The sequence below is a fragment of the Pan troglodytes genome, chromosome 16 (genome assembly GCF_028858775.2).
Source record: "Pan troglodytes isolate AG18354 chromosome 16, NHGRI_mPanTro3-v2.0_pri, whole genome shotgun sequence".
Lineage (NCBI taxonomy): Eukaryota > Metazoa > Chordata > Mammalia > Primates > Hominidae > Pan > Pan troglodytes.
Genome location: NC_072414.2, coordinates 26950277 through 26974071, shown reverse-complemented (window position 1 = coordinate 26974071; position 23795 = coordinate 26950277).

The following is a 23795-nucleotide window of genomic DNA, read 5'->3' as shown; positions in this document are numbered from 1 at the left end:
TTTTAAACATTAATTGAATTTTGAAAAGGAATTTTATATTACTATAACTTATTTCTGATGGTCAAGCAAATCATAAATGGCCTATTGTCTAGAATCCTGAATGGCATCTACCTTGCTTATTTTTTGCTAGTAAATATTTCAGGTTATTTTAAGCTATGCTTGCATTTTCTTACATATTTGAATCAAATAAATAATAGACCAAGCTGAGTGTGGCGGTGCATGCCAGTAGTCCCAACTAAGCAGGAAGATGAGGTGATCGCTTGAGACCAGTGGTTGGAGGTTGCAATGAGCTATGATTGTGCCATTGCACTCTATCCTGGACAACAGAGCAAAACCTTGTCTCAATAATAATAATAATAATAATAATAATAAACAGACCAATACTTAGATGGTTTTTCTGTATAGCCTTATTTCCTTTCACAAAGTTTTATTCTGGATCTTCTCTATATCAGGAGGCTCCTTTAACTTTGATGTGTCTGCCTGGCAAGGGCTTAACGCTGTCATTGTCCCTGATTTAGACTTTTGTCCATCAAAGGCTGTGAACTTTTTCTAAGAAAAGGAAACCTTGTGAACAGAGTAGTTTAAATATTTGATATTCACTTGTAAAAATGAATTCTGTTGGACTTTCCAGTTCTAGGATTCTATTTGTGTAATGGCAGGGTGGAAACAACAGATTGTAGTTGCATGAATGTCATCTGGATTATGTCAGGCAAAGAAACATCAAATTTATCCTGAATTAGATCAAATAGAAAACTCCAAAGATTTTAATCGATGTGAAAAAGTCAATTAATAGAATTGGGAATTACAATTTTCAGTGTTTAGATAGTAGTATATATTGAAATAAAAGTTTCTAAAAAATATTGACTAAAATTCTTCTAAGGGCTTTTGGATTCCATCACATGTATTTTATTTCTTGGACTCTTTTGCATCATCAGTGCTGGAGCATCTGTGCAGGCATGTATAATCACATTATGATGCTTCTGTGTGCGGTCCCTGACACAGTGATCTGTTCCCTGCAGAAACAGGAGGTCATGACAACTAAGAAAGCAGAGATTCTACTGTTAGTACAGACAGAGGAAAATAAATTATTTTTTGTCAGTGGATCTGCCTCTTTCCAATTTTTGCAGGAGAATTTCTTTGCAGGTTATTCAGGAACAAATTAGGTATTTGGTCAATGCAAAACTGAATCTTTTTCTTTTTCTTTTTCTTTTTTTTTTTTTTGAGACAGAGTCTTGCTCTGTTGCCCAGGCTGGAGTGCAGTGGCGCGATCTCAGCTCACTGTAAGCTCTGCCTCCCGGGTTCACACCATTCTCCTGCCTCAGCCTCCCAAGTAGCTGGGACTACATGTGCCCACCACCACACCTGGCTAATTTTTTGTGTTTTTAGTAGAGACGGGGTTTCACCGTGTTAGCCAGGATGGTCTCCATCTCCTGACCTCGTGATCCACCCACCTTGGCCTCCCAAAGTGCTGGGATTACAGGCGTGAGCCACCGCGCCCAGCCCAAAACTGTATCTGTCCGTGAATTATATATATATATTTTAAAGAATGAGTCAGTAAGGGAGTGGCTTTTTTCTGCACCCAGGAAAATGTGTCCATCTTCTTGTGATTAACATGCGGCCGAGTGGAATTGCCTACAGTGTTTCATTAGCAACACATACAGTAATGTTTCAACACCACAGGGCTAATTGCCTGTCTAATTCAACTGCTTCAGGGAAATCTTGTTTTCTTCCTAAGCAAACCTGAAGATGAATAATAAAAATATTAATATTAATTTCTAAAATTAAAAAAATCTATTTATTGACATTAGGGTAATGATTGTCTGATAGCCATAACTTCTTCCATACCTCTCAGTAAATGCCAAATCTTACCTCAGTAGCCTGTTTTTTTCAAATGTTCCTCTAATAAGGAATAGACTCACACTAAATCTTTTTTTTTTTTTTTTTTTGCGATGGAGTTTCGCTCTTGTTGCCCAGGCTGGAGGCAATGGCAAGATCTTGGCTTGCTGCAACCTCTGCCTCCTGGGTTCAAACGATTCTCCTGCCTCAGCCTCCCAAGTAGCTGGGATTACAGGCATGCACCACCATGCCTGGCTAATTTTGTATTTTTAGTAGAGACAGGACTTCTCCATGTTGGTCAGGTTGGTCTCCAACTCCTGACCTCAGGTGATCTGCCCGCCTCGGCCTCCCAAAGTGCTAGGATTACAGGTGTCAGCCACCATGCCTGGCCTAAATCTCTTATCTAATAATAATAAAACCTAACTTTTGTTGAGCAATTAATATGTACTTTCCCAAACACATGTGTATAGTATCTCATCTAATCCTCACTACAACTCTGTGAGGTAGGTACTGTCAATAATTCATTCTACAGATGAGTAGATTCAGACACAAAGTGGCTAAATGACAGCTTGAGGTTATGTAACCAATAAAAAAATGGAGATGGAGAATATATTAAAAGCCAGATAGAGAGATGACTGTCACTTTGCAAGGAAGAAAAGCTTAGTCTTATAAAGCAAACAGAAAATGAAAGAGCTTCCTTTCTGCCATATGAAGACTATAATGAATTTTTTCCTGAAAAATTATTTTAGAAAGCAGGAGTTGCACCAAAACATTATATGTACTAAATTTGGAGAGGAGGGGAATTCCTTCAGGCAGTGACCTTTATTACTAAGGCTTGATTTGGAAGCCAACTTTTATAACTCAGTTAAAAACTGCTAAACCCAAGCACTTATATAAAAGAAATGCTGACATGACCTTAATTCCAGAGGTGCAAAGGGTATAATTGAATTTAAGAACAATGCATCTTACACATTAAGTCATTAAATAGATTGTAATAACCTGACACATTTGGTAAGTACTACATGAAAGTGATTTACAATGATATGCAAGTAAAATGAGCTTGCACTATTAGCTACTGTATTTTAGGTTGTGTTTGCCAAATATAACATTAAATTATAATACAGTCATTTAGAAAATGTTATGGTAGTATATTTAAAATGTTCCTGAACATGATGCCAACATAGAGAGGGGCTGTTGGAATCTACAGAATATTGCCAAATGCTTATGTATTCAGATAGCTTATATTTACAGTTTTAAGAATTAAACCTAATCAGAAATACACATCTTTTTGACCCAAATTTCTGGAGTTCCTCAGGTGATATGGTACGTCCGGTTGAAGAGTGTATATAAGGATGCCAAGTAAATGCCAAAACTGGAACATTCTTCCACACAGTTATATATTTGGCACTAGAGAAAAAACATCCAGATGTTTGGCATTATACAACTAAATGCCTAAATCCAAGTGAAATCATGAGTTAAACACACAGTCATGGAATTTAATCAATGTAGTCATCCAGTTGGGTTTAATTCTAGCTCAAACAAAATAAAACAAAGCCAAAATTCTTCTCTTCATTTCCTTTTTTTTTTTTTTTTTTTTTTGAGACAGAGTCTCACTTTTTCACCCAGGCCGGAGTGCAGTGGCTCTATCTCGGCTCACTGAAAGCTCTGCCTCCCGGGTTCATGCCATTCTCCTGCCTCAGCCTCCCAAGTAGCTGGGATTACAGGCGCCTGCCACCGTGCCCAGCTAATTTTTTGTATTTTTAGTAGAGACAGGGTTTCACCACATTAGCCAGGATGGTCTTGATCTCCTGAACTCGTTCTCTTCGTTTTCAAGGGCAGGGCTGAAGACCTGGATTTTCTATTTATATTGTCTCTCTATTTAATCTGACTGCTTATAGGATCAGTAGTGAAGTGAAATGCACTAATCGTTTCAGTGCAACAGAAAATCCACTAGTGGAAAACGCGTTAGCCCTCAGAATTCCAACACTTATTTTGAGTGGACCTCCTGCTTGTTTTATTTCCCTATGTAAATGCTAATATAGCAAATGCGAGTTAATACATAAATAAGAATACATCTAATAGCTTTTCCAGGTAAGAGCTGGTCACAATAATTGCAAATATATTCAAATGTTTTATTTTAGGTTTATGTGTAATCAGTGAGCTATGGATATAAATATGTGCATATATGTTAAAACATAGATAACTCAGTGACCTAAAAATTGCAAATTTCAAAAAAATCACTGCACAGTAAAATAGATTTTTAAAAATCAAGGGCTTAAATTGAATATGTGACTCAATTAGTGTAGTACATCATGGCAAAATGGCTCCTCTTTTTCCTACTCCTTACAATGTGTATATGCAGCTCTTCCCATCAAGATGTGAAATTCATTAGTCTGCATGTCCACCCCTTGAATCAGGCTGTCTTCTAGATTGCTTTGGTCACTACAATGTGGTGGACATGATGGGATCCCATTCATAGCCAAGGCCTCAAGAGGTATTGTACGCACTCTCTCACTTGCTTCTCTTCCTTTGCCATGAGAACAGCTCTGGGCTAGCTGCCAAAGAATGAGAGACCACATGAAAGAGGGCCAAATCATCCCAGCTGGGGCCATCCTAGACCAGCCAGCACCAGCCCACCCCCCGCTGACCCACCAGCTGATCACAGAAACATAAGCAAGACCAACTAAGTATATCTGAGCCTGACGCAGACCAATGAACTCATCTGGCTGACTTGTAGGCTTATAAGAGAGAAATAATAAATGGTTGCTTTAAGTCAATAAGTTTAGAGGGTAGTTTCTTATGCCACAATAGATTACTGATACAATTAGTGTCAGACAATATTTTTATAGCAAAATAATGAAAATATCACAGTTATCTCTAAATATTAATGATCCTTGAATTTACATACATTTAATATTTTGTAATGTACTGTCACAGACTTGGCCTGTAGGCAAGACAAATGTGATTATCCTCATTTTAAAGATGAGATAGTCCGGGCGCAGTGGCTCACGCCTGTAATCCCAGCACTTTGGGAGGTTGAGGCGGGTGGATCACGAGGTCAAGAGATCGAGACCATCCTGGCCAACATGGTGAAACCCCGTCTCTATTAAAAATACAAAAATTAGCTTGGCGCAGTGCCGCGCACCTGTAGTCCCAGCTACTCCGGAGGCTGAGGCAGGAGAATTGCTTGAATCCTGGAGGTGGAGCTTGCAGTGAGCCGAGATCGTGCCACTGCACTCCAGCCTGGCAACAGAGCAAGACTCCATCTCAAAAAAAAAAAAAAGAAAGAAAAAAAATCTACATCCTGGCCGGACGCAGTGGCTCATGCCTGTGATCCCAGCACTTTGGGAGGCTGAGGCGGGCGGATTACGAGATCAGGAGTTCAAGACCAGCCTGGCCAACTTGGTGAAACCCCATCTCTACTAAAAACACAAAAATTAGCCAGGCATGGTGGCGGGTGCCTGTAATCCAAGCTACCTGGGAGACTGAGGCAGTCTCCTGCCTCAATCACTTGAATCCAGGAGGCGGAGGTTTCAGTGAGCCAAGATTGTGCCACTGCACTCCCTCCTGGCTGACAGAGCAAGATTCCGTCTCAAAAACAAACACAAAAAATCTGCATCCTGGTACTGAGACAGCTAATAAAGCAAGCTCTATCCCCACCATTAGGAAAACTAGGGTATCACTCCTCCAATAAACCCCCTAAAATCAAAAAAGGGAAAATCTCCCGAAATCCTACACATAATTTAATATTAATTGTTGTTGTTTTGTTGTTGCTGTTTTTGTTGTTGACTATCTTAGGCTTCCAAGGAAGGTGTTTACTTTCATTGAGAAGATAAGAGAGCAGGGGGAAAATTCACCTGTCTTACTTTGGTGCCAACCTTTAGGCTACTTAATAAACCAACTAAATTAAAGATTTAGAATGTACAAATCTTTACACTGAGATAACTACTGAGCAATCAATGATAATTAAAAAAATCAATTGGTCTTCTGTAGTAATTAAATTTGTCCACTTAGATATAATTGATACTGTTTGCAACTAATTATCCAAGAAAGGGCTCTGAGGGACTTTTTAGAGACTAAAGGAATTGAGCCAAAGAATCTTCCTAATTTGAAATTGGACTGAATGCCATGTTTTCTCAAAAACTGATTAAGTCTTCCCTAGAAACACAGTATTGAACAAACTCAAATACAGTCAGGAAATCAGTATTTCATTAGAGACAGTTGAGCATAGTAGCTAGTACTCTGTGTGACCATGGGTGATCACTTAATGTCTGTGTTTCAGTTCTCTCATCCATAAAATGGAGATAATAACTATATCTACTTCACAAGTTGTTGTAAGCACTAAGTTAATATTAGTAAAACATTTAGGACAGTGACTGCCTTGTAATAAGCCTCATGTTAATATCATTATTATTAGTGGTCTCTTGGCACTATTTTTAGAAAGAAGGATAAGATAGTCACCAATTACAAGTTCATTTTATTGTTTTATTCTCACTTGTACCTAATTCCTATAGGCATTTTATATTCAAGGGTGACTATACCACCCTTTCCCACATTATGAGATTCTACTGATCTTGGGAAGAAAGAGGGCTAAAATAAGGACATGGAAGTTCACATCGCTGCATGGAATATCTGGTTACAAGTTATTAAGCCATACCCCTTTCTGTCTCATAAGCAATTCATTTCTCAGCACCAGAGGGGAAAAGTAATAATATAATAAAACACAGGATCATCTTATCACTGATGCTCAGCATTTGTATATTCACTTAAAAATGTGGCAGAGCAATTTACTGCAGCCCTCAGGCAGCCTAAATGACATGTTAGCAAGTTATATGGATATGCTATTACCTATTTTTTCTGATATTCAATGCAAAAATGTCAGGGAGAGTCCTACTTAAATACACTAAATTACTGACTCCTGGGGCTGGAAAGTACACTAAGAAGCTATTAGCTATTGAACCCATCCCTCGATAAGAATCTATGGCCCGAATAAAGGCAAACCTTTCCAAATTCTGAAGAAATCTATTAAACTATCTTCTGCATTACGCTCCTCAGTCTTCCAGGAAATTCTTTTTAAGGTATTCTGGCTTCAGCTTAAGTACATGTGCATTTGTTCTGTCATTTGATGAAATGAAAACAGCTGGTGAACCTTCTGCCCCATGCAGCATTCCTTGAATTATCGTCTTAGTCCCAGACCTGTATTTCCCAGTTCTAACCAGACAGATTTATTTGAAAGTCATCCACTTATTCCATAACCTGTTTTCCCATATGAGATTAAATTAAGAATATCCTGACTGGGTGTGGTGGCTCATGCCTGTAATCCCAGCACTTTGGGAGGCTGAGACGGGCGGATCACGAGGTCAGGAGATGGAGACCATCCCAGCTAACATGGTGAAGCCCCATCTCTACTAAAAATACAAAAAATTAGACGGGCGTGGTGGCCAACACCTGTAGTCCCAGCTACTCGGGAGGCTGAGGCAGGAGAATCGCTTGAACGCAGGAGGCGGAGGTTGCAGTGAGCCGAGATCGCACCACTGCACTCCAGCCTGCGCGACAGAACGAGACTCTGTCACAAAAAAAAAAAAAAAGAAGAAGAAAAGAAAAGAAAATCCTATGCCTTCTCAGAAAATACAGGAATAATCAGTTGAGCTTTGCAGTCCAGATACGCCTTCTCCAGCCTTCTAAAATACCCATCAGTCAAATAAGGGTTAAGGAAAAAGAATAGCCCCAAAGTTAGACACTTCTCTATTGTTACTGCCAATGGTAGGTTAGGCTATTTAGCCAAGACTAAGAATATGAGCCAGAAGACCACCAACAAATCATAGTACAGTTCATGACATATTGTAGATCCTAATAAACATAGAATTAAAAACTGTTTTAAAAAAATAATAACAAATAAGCGTACGAATTACGGTCAAATACAAGTGCTGGTTTTTACTTTTTATTTTTTTATTTCATTTTTTATTTTATTTATTTATTTATTTATTTATTTTTTTCTTGAGACGGAGTCTCGCTCTGTCGCCCAGGCCCGAGTGCAGTGGCACAATCTCGGCTCACTGCAAGCTCCGCCCACCGGTTCACGCCATTCTCCTGCCTCAGCCTCCTGAGTAGCTGGGACTACAGGTGCCAGCCAGCAGGCCCGACTAATTTTTTGTATTTTTAGTAAAAACGGGGTTTCACCGTGTTAGCCAGGATGATCTCGATCACCTGACCTCGTGTCCGCCCGCCTCGGCCTCCCAAAGAGCTAAGATTACAGGCGTGAGCCACCGCGCCTGTCCTTTTTTTTTTTTTTTTTTTTTTTTCTTGAGTTGGAGTCTCGCTCTGTCACCAGGCTGGAGTGCAGTGGCACGATCTTGGCTCACTGCAACCTCTGCCTCCTGGGTTCAAGCAATTCTCCTGCCTGAGCCTCCAGAGTAGCTGGGATTACAGGCACCCGCCACCACGCCCGGCTGATTTTTGTATTTTTAGTAGAGGCAGATTTCACCATGTTGGCCAGGATAGTCTCGATCTCTTGATCTCGTGATCTGCCCGGCTCAGCCTCCCAAAGTGCTGGGATTACAGGCCTGAGCCACCGTGTCCAGCCTACTTTTTATTTTTTTATTTTATTTTTTATTTTTCTTGAGACAAAGTCTCACTCTATTGCCCAGGCTGGATTGCAGTGGAGCGATCATGGCTCACTGTAACCTTCCGGGTTCAAGCGATTCTCCTGCCTCAGCCTCCCAAGTAGCTGGGATTACAGGTGCACACCATCATGCCTGGCTGGGTTTTTTTGTTTTTGTTTTTGTATTTTTAGTAGAGACAGGGTTTTACCACGTTAGCCAGGTTGGTCTCAAACTCCTGAACTCAAGTGATCCACCCGCCTCAGCCTCCCAAAGTTCTGGGATTACAGGCATGAGCCATTGTGCCTAGCCAAGCTCTGATATTTGTAAATCTACTTCTTAACTAAGGACTTCCAGTATAAAACAGTTGTGAACACCTGATGTCTTTTTTTCCTTTTTTTCAGATGGAGTCTCACTCTGTTGCCCAGGCTGGAGTGCAATGGTGTGATCTTTGCTCACTGCAACCTCCACCTCCTGGGTTCAAGCGATTCTCCTGCCTCAGCCTCCTGAGTAGCTGGGATTACAGGCACACACCACCACACCTGGATAATTTTTGTGTTTTTAGTCGAGACAGGGTTTCATCACTTTGGTCAGACTGGTCTCGAACTCCTGACCTTGTGATGCGCCCACCTCAGCCTCCCAAAGTTCTGGGATTACAGGTGTGAGCCACCTTGCCCGGTCACCCTGATGTCTTATATAAGAAATTAGATTTTGGCCAGGTGTAGTGGCTCATTCCTGTAATCCTAGCACTTTGGGAGGCTGTGATGAGAGGATTGCTTGAGAGCAGGAGTTCAAGACCAGCCTGGTCAACAGAGCAAGACCCAATCTCTGAAAAAAAAAATTTTTTTTTTAAGAAATTAGATTTTTATTTTTGACATTAAGGGCTGGGCATGATGGCTCATGCCTGTAATCCCAGGACTTTGAGAGGCCAAGGCAGATGGATCACCTGAGGTCAGGAGTGTAAGACCAGCCTGGCCAACATGGTGAAACCACCAGGCGTGGTGGCTCGCGCCTGTAATCCCAGCTACTTGGGAGGCTGAGGCAATCTGCTTGAACCTGGGAGGCAGAGGTTGCAGTGAGCCGAGAGCATGCCACTGCACTCCAGCCTGGGCGACAGAGTGAGACCTCGTCTCAAAAAAAAAGACATTAGGAAGCATCCATTTCGAAATGACAGACTAAGCCCAGTACCACCACCACCACCATTTTTATCCCAATGTCACTAAAATTCCTATTTATTAATATACATTGTGCTAAAAAACAAGAAAAATGAACTAGTAACTGACCAGAAAGTTGAAAGAAATATTAGAGAAAAAAGGATAAGACTAATGGAGACTAATGGAGAAAACAGAAAAATCTATAGCCCAAATCACCAAAAGGTAAGGAAAGAACTTTCCTAGCAAGCTCTGGAGAAGACCTAATTTGGACATCAAAATTGAGCTTTCAGACCCTAATCAAGGCCATTAATTAAAAAAATTTTTTCAGAAAAATAAGGCAGGTTGGATCTCTTTTCCCACTTCCATAAAAGCAAGATATGTAAGACTAGCATCTGGTTTTTGTCCCAATAAAAAAATCCCACAACTTTCAAGATATCACTCTAGCTTTCTAAAGTAGAAAGGCAATTCAGGCAACAAAAAATATTTTTTAAAAATCTAGGCCTGGCGTGGTGGCTCACACCTGTAATCCCAGCACTTAGGCAGGCCGAGGTGGGTGGATCACGAGGTCAGGAGTTCAAGACCAGTCTGGCAAACATAGCGAAACCCCATCTCTATTAAAAATACAAAAAATCAGCTGGGCATGGTGGCACGCACCTGTAATCCCAGCTACTCGGGAGGCTGAGGCAGGAGAATCACGTGAACCTGGAAGGCAGAGGTTGCAGTGAGCCGAGATCATGCCACTGCACTCCAGCCTGGGCAACAGAGCAAGACTCCGACTCAAAAAAAAAAAAAAAGATGTTATTTGATGTTAATATATTAATGTTTTACATGCATATGAGAGTCTCACGGAAAAGGAAGTAAAAACCCAAAGAAGCCGTGAGGCCTGAGAGCTTATATGCCATTTTAACAATGAACAACAAATTTGTGGAGAAGTGACAAGACAAAGAAAAAGAGCTCGGGTTTCTAGGGGTGATAAATATATGCAGGAAAGTAAGTGGAAGATAACAGCTATTTTAGTGAGGTTTGATTATGCAGATTCAAGCTAGTGCCATCTCTAGCGATAAGAGTCATCTCTTTCTGGTGTGGGAGAGGGGTTGGGGGAAACCTTCACAAAGAGAAAATTTATTCCCTGCTTTTAGACAGAAAAGAGAAGGGTAGAGAGCTTTTCCTGTATGTGCTGTTTCTCAATTGCCTTCAGCTCAGAATCATCCTCACACCAAAGTGGCATATTTTGAGCTAGCATGTTCTGATCCCCTTCAGAAACAACTCATCAACTCAACTCATGATTCTTTTTGTTTTTTTTGTTTTTTTTTTGAGATGGAGTTTCGCTCTTGTTGCCCATGCTGGAGTGCAATGGCGTGATCTCAGCTCACTGAAACCCCTGCCTCCTGGGTTCAAGCACTTCTCCTGTCTCAGCCTCCTGAGTAGCTGGGATTACAGGCATGCACCACTGCGCTTGGCTAATTTTGCATTTTTAGTAGAGATGGGGTTTTTCCACTTTAATCAGGCTGGTCTCAAACTCCCAACCTCAGGTGATCCGCCCGCCTCGGCCTCCCAAAGTGCTGGGATTACAGGCATGAGCCACCGTGCCTGGCCCATGATTCTTGAATCTGGTAAATAAAGAGAAGGAATCAACCATTTAACTTGTCCTTTTGTATTTGATACTTAAGTGCACCACTCAGATAGGCCCCTTCACAACTGAGATGCTCGTTCAGTCCCCAGGAGCCTCCACTGCTAAAGTTCCTCAGCTGAGCCACTCCCAGGAATTGTTATTGGGTAAGGGGAGCTGTCTTACTCAAGATTACGTCCTCAACCCAAGGTCAGCCCACAGTGATTAGTCAATGCATGGGCGGGGTGGAGGGTATAAAGGCACAGCCTTAACTTTGAGGAGCTATGCCGGCTTTAAAGCTCACTGTAGGATTGTCTGGGTTCTTTAAAATGCCATCACAGTTCAACTTCTTTCTCACTCTGTCCAGCACTTTCCTCACTTTCTTACAGGTGTTGTTCCCTAGGGCTTCCTGCTTTAAACCTGTGACATGCAATTTTCATCTCAGAGTCTGTTCTCCTAGAAACTGAGCTATGATACTTTCCCACATGAAATACACCTCAGGGTAACAAAATAGTTGATGAGGGAAGGTTCTCTCAAGAATAAATAGAGACTACTCTGGGCACACTGCCTATGGGTTATCCCTGCTCCACAAGGAGCAATACCAAAAAGGAAAATAATAATTAAAAAATAAATTTGTAATGAAAAAAGAATCAGTAATGGCAGAGCACGGTGGCTCATGCCTGTAATCCCAGCACTTTGGAGGCCAAGGCGGGCGGATCAGTTGAGGCCAGGAGTTCAAGACCAGCCTGGCAACATAGCAAAACCCTGTCTCTACTAAACACACACACACACACACGAAAGAAAAAGAATAAACAGAGAAACAACGATATAAGAATAACACCACTGGCCGGGTGCGGTGGCTGGCTTACACCTGTAATCCCAGCACTTTTGGAGGCCGAGGTGGGTGGATCACGAGGTCAGGAGATCAAGACCATACTGGCTAACACGGTGAAACCCCGTCTCTACTAAAACTACAAAAAATTAGCTAGGAGTGGTGACATGCACCTGTAGTCCCAGCTACTCAGGAGGCTGAGGCAGGAGAATCATTTGAACCCAGGAGGCAGAGGTTGCAGTGAGCCGAGATCATGCCACTGCATTCCAGCCTGGGCGACAGAGAGAGACTCTGTGTCAAAAAAAAAAAAAAAAAAAAGAATAACACCACTTTGCAAATTTCTAATTACGTACTCTAGGCAATGATCATCAGTGGCTGCTAATATCACAAAAAGAGAGACCACTGGATATTATACGCCTCCTGATGGAAGTACACACCACCACCTGAAGGTATTCTTGCAAAAAATTTTAACCTGAATCAGACTAAATCTCTAAATCCAGCTAACAGTTTATAAGAGATACAAATACGCAGAGGATACAATCAGAAAAATCCAGAATGTAAGAGACTCAACTGGACAACCAAATTTCTTCAACATATAGCTTGCAAGGGAAAAGAGAGAGGAAGGAAGGAGAAACTTATGAACAATTTACAAACAAAGGGACTTTATTTGGTTTGTGATTTTTTTAAAAAGCAAAAACTATTAAAATTTTTTTAGACAATCAGAAACTTGAACCCTCATTAGGTATTTGATAACATTAAAGAAATACCAGCCACACACGGTTCAAGCGATTCTCCTGCCTCAGCCTCCCAAGTAGCTGGGATTACAGGGGCCTGCCACCACATCCGGCTAATTTTGTATTTTTAGTAGAGATGGGGTTTCACCATGTTGGCCAGGCTGGTGTTGAACTCCTGGCCTCAGGTGATCCGCCTGCCTTGGCCTCCCAAAGTGCTGAGATTACAGGCGTGAGCCACCGTGCCTGGCCAACAATTAATACTTTTTTAGTGCAATTATTTCTCAAATATTTTTACTTGCTAAATCTGGCAACCCTACTTCAAATTCTTTTTCTTGTTTTTGTAGTTAATCATTTTTTGTTTTTTTAAATCACAATTTGACTGCCTGTCCTAAAATGTTATCCATATGGTACTTCATTAAGGCAGCTAATATTTAAAACCTCTCATGTTAAGAAGCCGAGGGAGATTTCTAGTATTGTCACCTTAGAGATGGCAGTTCTGGCACAGGTATTTAATTTTGAGATCTCAAAATACCAGCAGAAAAATTATCCCCTAGAGAATGAGGAATCTGGAAAGTGTTTTTGACAGATCTACCACATTCTTATACCACAAATGCTGCCACGTTGTTCTCTCTCCTCCTCCCCTTTCCTTTGCAATAACACAAACTGTATTAATCAGCCAGATAACGGCAGTGGTGAGTGGCGTTGATGAGAGCCTCCACTGTACTGACTGTGCTTACCCTCCCAGAGGTATGGCTTGAGGTGGGAAAAATGGAAACCAGAAAGTGGTCCCTTTAAAGATGACACATCTCTTCTATGTCGCCACAAAAGGTGACTCATATTTGTATTGTTTCAAAGCACTGTACTTTCCTACAGTTTGCTACTCAGAAAAGCTGGGAGTGGTTGAAGAGGTTAAACAACTGGCAAAAGGTTACACAACTTGGCTGGATCTTATATTTCTGATTTGCATCCCAGGATTCTTGGCACCATAATTTGGATAAGGTTGAGCTTTGGTAAAGTTAGAGAATCTATACACTGGAGTTCCTGTGAACTGACCACAGTTCCAGTCCCAGCTTTTAATCCTTCTAAGTAAGGGGCTCACTATGTACATAGCCTGACTCTCGGCTCATTCAATCATTCAGTACAGATTTCATGAACGTTGGACTAGCTATGAAGAAACAGTGATGGACAAAACAAAAGAAGTCCTGTCTTCAGAGAGCTCACAGTTTAGGGGGAAACAGATAATTAAATATGTAATAACGATGAAATCTGATGAGTGTGGTGATAGGTGTCAGAACATACACTAAGAGTCTCTAACCTCTATGTTGAGGAAGGCTCCCAGAGAAAGCAATGTTTAAGCCTAGACCTAAAAGATGAATAAGAATGAGATAGGTGTAGAGAGAACGAGCAGGCAGAAGAGTGTTCCAGGTGGTGGGAATGGTGTGCAAACGCCTGGAGGAGAACAGAGGTAATGCGGGGATGGGATGAGACAGAGCAGAACTAAAATGCAGGGATGCATGAGACAGGTCAGTAATTTTATGCCTCTTCAAACTAATCTTTTTGACATATCTTTTTTTTTTTTTTTTGAGATGGAGTCTCGCTCTAACACCCAGGCTGGAGTGCAGTGGCACGATCTCCGCTCACTGCAAGCTCTGCCTCCTGCCTCCCAAGTTCAAGCTATTCTCCTGCCTCAGCCTCCCGAGTAGCTGGGACTACAGGCACCCGCCACCACGCCTGCCTAATTTTTTGTATTTTTTTAGTAGAGACGGGGTTTCACCGTATTAGCCAGGATGGTCTCGATCTCCTGACCTTGTGATCCACCCGCCTCAGCCTCCCAAAGTGCTGGGATTACAGGTGTGAGCCACCGAGCCCGGCTCTTTTTGACATATCTTAAAAATATTTATTTAAAGGAAAGGTTTATTAAGTCTGGAGAAGATGTGAAATGTAATGGAGAGAATGCTGGTGGCTCCCCAGTGACTCCTTTGTGATCCTAAACAGGGGCATTTGCATGCCTTGGACCCAAATCTGCAAAGCAAATCAGCCAAACAAAAGGCCTGCACCTAAGACCTGCCCTCCTTAGACGCAGTTAAATGGCCATTGATTGTGACTGAAGCAACTCCACGGGATGCTTGTCCCCTCCTCCCAGTCACCACCCTAAGAAGCTTCTTCTTTTTTTTTTTTCTGAGATGGAGTCTCACACTGTCACCCAGGCTGGAGTGCAGTGGCGCAATCTCGGCTCACTGCAACCTCTGCCTCCCAGGTTCAAGCGATTCTCCTTGCCTTAACTTCCCAAGTAGCTGAGATTACAGGCACCCACTACCACCCCTGGCTAATTTTTTTGTATTTTTAGTAGAGATGGGGTTTCACTATGTTGGCCAGGCTGATCTTGAACCCCTGACCTCGTGATCTGCCCACCTCGGCCTCCCAAAGTGTTGGGATTACAGGTGTGAGCCACCTCACCTTGTCGAAGCTTCATTATTTCTATGTCATTGTATTTATATTTTTTGTTTTAGCACTCTTCCTGACTGGCTGGCTTTCCCAAATTCTGACTTGGTGGGAGGGAGATATGAGGCTGAGGAACTGGCAGGGGCCAAGAGTGTGAAGTTCACACATAGCTCACTCACTGGGCTGAGTCTTCAGGCCCATGCACAAGAACACATCTTGACTAATTGCTGGTGTGGGAGCAGCAATGTGGAAAAGAGCTGCAGTCCTCGAAACTCCTTAACGCCTTACAGATTCCTTGGTCCCATTCCTGACATAATTAAAATCAGAATTTCTAGGGATGGAACTTTGGAATTTGTATTTTCAAATTTCTTTCTGGGTGAATCTGGTATTAAACAACTCTGGGGCTCACCAGACTCTGTTGTAAAGAGTACACATTTCAGAGCCACTAAAACCTCAATTCAAACTCTGGCTCCAGCATTTACCTGTGTGATCTTGGCAAGTGGTTTTTTGTTTCATTTTGTTTTGTTTTGCCTGAGCTTCAGTTACTCCAGTTGGAGGAGGAGGAGGAGCAGGAGAAGAAGGAGGAGGAGGAGAAGAAGGAGGAGGAGGAGGAGCAGGAGGAGGAGCAGGAGAAGAAGGAGGAGGAGGAGGGAGGGGGAGGAGGAGGAGGAGGAGGGAGGGGGAGGAGGAGGAAGAGGAGGAAGAAATAACCTGGCAAATGGTTTATTTTGTTTCATTTTGTTTTGTTTTACCTGAGCTTCAGTTACTCCAGTTGGAGGAGGAGGGGGTGGGGGGAGGAAGATATAACTTCATATTATTAAAGGGTTAAATGAGATCATTAATAGCTAGTACTTGACCCAGTAGTCTATAATAGTAGTAGTCCTATCTTACCTGACCTCACCTTCCCAGGATGCCAAGCTCAATTCTGGTACTAGCTCCTCCTGCAGCCCTACTTGCCCTCTGCTTTTATTTCCCAAGAACTTGTATTTTAACCTTTTTTCATCTTATAAGCAGCTTCTGTGGGGAATGACAGAGACAGTGGTCACTCCCTGCTGAGAAGAGAGACTGAAATTGAAGCCATGGGAAAAAGAGTCTGTTTAAACATTTCCCACCCCTGTCTGAGGCCCCACCTCAGGCACAAAAATCTTCCCAAGGAGCTGGTCATCCCTCCTAGTGAATGGATAAAGTTGCTGTAGGCTGATGAGGGTCAATTTGACTTTTTCTTGAACACCAGACTCAGCACACAGAAATAGTTCTAAGGTAGTGGTGGCACATACACTGTGTTCCCCTAATGATTGGAGGGATCACTTCCAAGCACATCCATTCTTTTATTTATTTATTTATTTATTTTTTATTTTGAGACGGAGTCTCGCTCTGTCGCCCAGGCTGGAGTGCAGTGGCGTGATCTCGGCTCACTGCAAGCTCCACCTCCCAGGTTCACGCCATTCTCCTGCCTCAGCCCCCCGAGTAGCTGGGACTACAGGCGCCGACCACCACGCCCGGCTAATTTTTTTGTACTTGTAGTAGAGACGGGGTTTCACCGTGTTAGCCAGGATGGTCTCGATCTCCTGACCTCGGGATCCGCCCACCTCTGCCTTCCAAAGCGCTGGGATTACAGGCGTGAGCTACCGCGCCGTGCCTACGTCCATTCCTTACTAAGAAAAAAACTGTCTATGGAAACAAACATCAGAATTCCCTTTAAACGCTGGGTGCAGTGGCTCACGCCTGTAATCCCAGCACTTTGGTAGGCTGAGGCGGGTGGATTGCCTGAGCTCAGGAGTTCATGACCAGCCTGGACAACGTGATGAAACCCCGTCTCTACTAAAAATACAAAAATTAGCTGGGCATGGTGGTGCAAGCCTGTAATCCCAGCACTTTGGTAGGCTGAGGCGGGTGGATTGCCTGAGCTCAGGAGTTCATGACCAGCCTGGACAACGTGATGAAACCCCGTCTCTACTAAAAATACAAAAATTAGCTGGGCATGGTGGTGCATGCCTGTAATCCCAGCTACTTGGGAGGCTGAGGCAGGAGAATCACTTGAACCTGGGAGGCAGAGGTTGCAGTGAGCCGAGATCATGCCCCTGCACTCTAGCCTGGGCGACAGAGTGAGACTCCATCTCAAAAAAAAAAAAAAATTAAAAATTAAAAAAAAAAATCCCTTTAACATAAGTACTGGGATTGCTTAGCACATTTTTGTCAGAATCGAGAGTATTCAAACTTGTTTCCATTTTCCTCTAAACATCCTTATAAACTAAGCTAAAGCACATTGTTTTATTAAAAACAACATCTTTTCTGATGGTAAAATTGGTATATGTTCATTAAACACAATTCAGAAAATAACAAATATACTATGTAAAGAAGAAAAGTTAAACCATCTCTAATCACCACCATGAAAGAATAAAATTAACATTTTGATTTATTTCTTTCAAGTATTTTATATGCTTGAAATAATATTTAGTAAAATTTGCATAATTCAATAGACTGTTTCTAAATCATGTTTTTTCACAATATTATATTGTGAATCTTTAGTATATTGCTGACAATTTTCAAAACTAAATTTTTAATGTTAACAATACTCTAGCATATAAATATTCTATAATTTATTTCCCTGTTGTTGGACTTTTGAGGTTTTTTTTTTTTTTTCATTTTTTCTGCCATAAATATTAAGAGCTAAGTTTCTTGTTTACACTTTATCTTTGGGAAAACTGACTTAAAGAGGTTAAATGGCTTGCTGCAGGGCTGGAACTGGAATACAAATTCTATACTACAGTCTAATTCCCTTTTTCATAGACCACAAATATTAATTTGTTGTAACACTATTAATCAGTGCTTAGAGCATATTTGCCACCTCAATACATTTTATTTCCTGGCCTTTATTTTATTTATTTATTTATTTATTTATTTATTCATTTTTTTGAGATGGAGTCTCGCTCTGTCACCCAGGCAGGAGTGCAGTGGCATGATCTCGATTCACTGCAACCTCCGCCTCCTGGGTTCAAGCAATTCTCCTGTCTCAGCCTCCCACGTAGCTGGGATTACAGGCTGCACCACCATCCGCAGCTAATTTTTGTATTTTTAGTAGAGATGGGGTTTCACCATGTTGGCCAGTCTGGTCTCAAACTCCTGATCTCAGGTGATCCGCCCACCTCAGCCTCCCAAAGTGCTGGGATTACAGGCATGAGCCACCGCACCTGGCCCTGGCCTTTATTTTAAAAGTAAGCATTGGCTGGGCGCAGTGGCTCATGCCTGTAATCCCAACACTTTGGGAGGCAGAGGCAGGTGGATCACCTGAGGTCAGGCATTTGAGACTAGCCTGACCAACAGGGTGAAACCCCATCTCTACTAAAAAAAAAAAAAAAACTACAAAAATAAGCCAGGCATAGTGGCATGTACCTGTAATCTCAGCTACCTGGGAGGCTGAGGCAGGAAAATCGCTTGAACCTGGGAGGCAGAGGTTGCAGTGAGCTGAGATTGCACCACTGCACTCCAGCCTGGGCAACAAGAGTGAAACTCTGTCTCAAATAAATAAATAAATAAATAATAAAAGCAAGCATTACCAACAATGTGGGAGAATATGAGTGGAGTATGTATGTGGTCCCAAAGTGGGGGTAAGTGGGAGTGAGGAACCCCTGTAACTCCCATCTTCATTTCTGCCTCTTCTCATTGCACCAACTTCCCCAACCGAAACACCTTATACTGATAATATCCTTTCCTGGTTTGATTCATAAAACAAAATAAAGTTTCTCCAGTGCTTGGCATATTCATCAAGACATCAGCCCCAGCATTTACATTTTATTGCTTCCCTTTCTTTACTTGATTTCCAGTCTCTCTCTCTCTCTCTCTCCCTCTGTCTCTCTCTCTCTCTCACACACACACACACACACACACACACACACACGCAGGCTGATTGGTCTTTGATTTTCAGTAGAAATTGTTGGTATTTGTAGCTGTGCTTGATCACATAGGTGAAAAGATATACTTACAGAATAAGAACTACCCTATGACCGTCCTTCTTTCATGTTGCTTAAAGCTATACTTCAAAGGAATACAGCACCACTTTAAGGAAAGACTCAGGCCTGAGGACCTAGAAGCCCAAGTTCCAAGTTTTGGGGCTGAGCTCTGTTACTAACTTCAGTCTGACCTTGGACAAGTTTCTTGTCTCTGTGATCACATTCCATCTTTATTAGAGGATTTTGAGGATTCCTTCTATTTCTGACATGAAATAATTTTAAACAGACTCATTCCTTAGATGCTCTTTTAGAACATCTCTGAACCTTCCCAATTTAAAAAAATAACTTGTTTGAGGTGGCTTCTCTCTGTTCATCAAACATCTTTGCTTCCATTCCTTATATAGGTCCAACCCAAGAGACAACACCTGTAGGAGGGCCTCGTCCCACAGTTTTCTTGTCACCAGCACTGCTTTTGATCCAGTCAACTTGACTGAGATTTCTTTCCTGGGTTCTGTGCTTCAGAGGACCCTACTCTGGATCCCCTCTGGTACCCACTCTCCCCACAGAGTAATAGGTCTGTATGGCCAAGGGGATTGTTCCACCTGGAACCTCCTTCCCTCTTCTAAATAAAGTTCCCCTTACTCAGGAAATCCATAGTTCCCTTGCTGTGAAGTCTGAACCTGCTTCCAGGGGTTGCTTGAGCTTCTGCCCTTCTCTTGTCTTTTTAGGGGTGGATTATACGGCCCAAAGTGTGGTCAAGGGGCAGCTTTGTATGGTGTTTGGAGTTGTGGATAGAGCTTGGATATGTGGGGTACAGTCTGAGCACTTACAAGTCTCTGTGAGGTCAGTATGGACAGAAGGGTGGGTGTTCCATTGGAGCAGGGTGAGAAATATCCATTGGCACATTCCCATTAAGCTCACAAATGTTGAGAATGAGCCTACTTGTGAGATACACAATTTTGCAAAGAGAGATATAGAGCAGTCAAGAAAAGTGGCTCTTCAAAGATTCTATGAGTTACTTGTGGCCACATAGGAGGACCCCTCTGTCTGAAGTGAGTGCGCAGTAAAAAGAGGATGACTCATCTTTGGCTCTAGCTAGATTAAAATTCTAGACACAAAGGTAATTTATAATTTCTTATCTGGACTTCATACTGCCAAGCTAGAGTCATGATGTTATGCACACAAAGTATGATATTATATTAACAGTAATAATAATGACAGTAGATTATTGAGCCTAACCTCATTCCCATGCTGACATTATGTCTCTCTGTTTGTGTTGGTCCATTTTCTTTCAACTGCCCCTGCCCTCCACCATAGAAGTCATTAGGTAAAGCAAAGCAATCTCTTTAGGTTGATTTAGCCAATCTTCAATTAACTAGTAAATCTGAGACCAGAGTTTTAATACATGGCCTATTAAAAAGCATGTAAATAACGAACCTCATTTAGCCATTTCTTACATCACAGTGTTTTTCAGGATTAAAAGTGGTGATTTTATAAATTTGGTTCTGTAAATTATATTATTATATTTCAAAAGGATCAAGATGTAAAAGTATGTGCTCTTTAAAATGGTTTCAGTTGTAGTTCTATTCAAGTCAAAAAATTAGCTGGGAAAATACTACCCAGTCTACAAATTAGCTGGATGACTCTGAACAAGTTATTTACCCTCTTGAGAACTCAATTTCTTTAACTGTAAAATGAGGGGGTAGGATTAGATGGTCTCCAAGGTTCCTTCCAAATCTAAGGTTTTATGATTGTCTATGATTTTATAAGCAGTAATGCCTAGAGCTATTTAGCAGAGAAAATTGCAGAATGTAAAAACCTTTAGGTCTTAGCAAAGAAATGAAAAGACCATTCATCAGGAAATGGGGTCAAGTTAGAGAGCAAAGAGTGTAGTTGCCTGAGCAACTCAAGTTTGAAAAGAAATTATTACAGAGCTAAACACAGGCCTTTGCAGGCCAAGGAGAAAGAAAAGAAACAAGAGCTTCATATTTTCCTGATGCTGTCCTGGAAGAGAAATAATAAGATAGCTTTGCTTCACATTCTGGAACAAGGTGAGAAATAAAAGAAACAAACAAATACATAAAATACCCAACTGTAAGTTGGCTACAGTTGTATCTGCTGTAGTGTCTTTTCTTAGTATATTAATCATAGTCTAAAAGTTTGAAAGCTAACTGTCCATGGGTTCATCAGTGGCTACCCACAGCATTCTAATTTTCCCTCCCTCTTTCAGCGTCAAAATTCCCCATCTTAGCTGGTTTGGGCTGCTGTAATAAAATACCATAAACTGGGTAGCTTATAAACAAAAGAAATGTATTTCTCACAATTCTAAAGGCAGTGAAGTCCAAGATCAACATACCAGCAGGTGCTGTTTCTGGTGAGCACCTGCTTTCTTGTTCATAGAGGGTGCCATCTGGCTAAGTCTTCACAAGGTAGAAGAGGCAAGGACCTGTCTCTCTTGGGCCTCTTTTATAAGGACACTAAACTCTGCCCTCATGTCCTAATAGCTTCCCAAACGCTCCACTTCCCAACACCATCACCTTGAAGGTTGGGATTTCAACATATGAATGGAGAAGGGGGTAACACAAATATTTAGACCATAATATACTCCCTAAGTCCTACAATTTGGATTCTGTGCTGAAGCTGAGGTTGAAAGCCAGTGTCAACCCCTCAAATCTTTTTAGTGATAATATGAGGAAATGAGACATTCAAGATTCTTGTGAAATTAAATCATGATGTACAGCCAACCAAACCACGTGTTTAACTCAAGGCTATAGTCAAAATACTCCAGAGAATGGGGATGCCCCCCAGATGGAGTGATCCATTAGTCCTCCTTTAGAGGAAGTCAGGAACCACACGGTTTGCCTTAGAAGTCTAACCATATTTAGAGAAAAAAATTTCACACCTGACTCCACATGCTTTGTAATTGATAAAAATACAGGAGATTGCAGGGATGGTGTAGGAAGATAATAGTAATAAAAGATATGTAAGGCCGGGTGCGGTGGCTCACGCCTGTAATACCAGCACTTTGGGAGACCAAGGCAGGTGGATCACAAGGTCAGGAGTTTGAGACCAGCCTGACCAACATTGTGAAACACTGTCTCTACTAAAAATACAAAAATTAGCCCGGTGTGGTGGCCAGCAACTATAATCCCTGCTACTCGGCAGGTTGAGGCAGGAGAATCTCTTGAACCCAAGAGACAGAGGTTGCAGTGAGCCGAGATCGTGCCACTGCACTCCAGCCTGGGTGATAGAGTGAGACTCCGTCTCAAAAAAAAAAAAAAAAATGTAAAATCTCAGCCGGGCGCGGTGGCTCATGCCTGTAATCCCAGCGCTTTGGGAGGCTGAGGCGGGCAGATCACGAGGTCACAAGATCAAGACCATCCTGGCCAACATGGTGAAACCCCATCTCTACTAAAAATTCAAAAATTAGCTGGGCGTGGTGGCAAGCACCTGTAATCCCAGCTACTCAGGAGTCTGAGGCAGGAGAATCGCTTGAACCCAGGAGGCAGAGGTTGCAGTGAGCTGAGATTGTGCCACTGCACTCCAGACTGGCAACAGAGCGAGATTCCGTATCAAATAAAAAGAAAAAGAAAAAAGAAAAAAAAGATATGTAAAATCTCAGATCTGGATAATCAGCTCTTCAATAAATAAAATGTGGCATTATTTCTGACAGTTATAATATTAACATTTGAAAATATAGGATATAAATATATACTGTCAATGAATTTTCTCTTATTTTCTATTCCTAAAATTTTCTCTTATGTTCAGCAAATCAAACATTTCCTGAGAATCCAGATAATTTTCTTTTTTTTTTTTTGAGATGGAGTCTTGCTCTGTCACCCAGGCTGAAGTGCAATGGTGTGATCTTGGCTCACTGCAACTTCTGCCTCCCGGGTTCAAGCGATTCTTGGGTCTCAGCCTCCCATATTACAGGCACCTGCCACCACACCTGGCTAATTTTTGTATTTTTAGTAGAGACGGGGTTTTGCCATGTTGCCCAGCCTGGTCTTGAGCTCCTGACCTCAGGTGACCCACCCACCTTGGCCTCCCAAAGTGCTGGGATTACAGGCATGAGCCACATATCCGGCCAGAATCCCGATAATTTTCATTGTACTTGTGTTTCCTAATCAATTTCTTTCTTTCTTTCTTCTTTTTGACAGAGTTTCTCTCTTGATGCCCAGACTGGAGTGCAGTGGTGCAATCTTGCCTCATTGCAACCTCCACCTCCTAGGTTCAAGTGATTCTCCTGCCTCAGCCTCCCAAGTAGCTGGGATTACAGGCATTCACTACCATGCCCGGCTAATTTTGTATTTTTAGTAGAGATGGGGTTTCACCATGTTGGTCAGGCTGGTCTCCTGACCTCAAGTGATCCACTCACCTCGGCCTCCCAAAGTGCTGGGATTACAGGTGCGGGCCACCGTGCCCAGCCAGAATCCAGATAATTTTCACTGTACTTATGTTTGTTAATCAATTTCTTCTATGTGTTTTTACAAATCTTCTCTTCTTATTAGAATGTTTTGTTGAACACAAAGAATGTGCTAACAACTGTCTGGGAATCAGACACCCAGTATCTGTCCATTTTTTTTTTAATGTAAATAAAATATCACCTCTTCTTTATCTTTTTTTTGTTTGTTTTTTT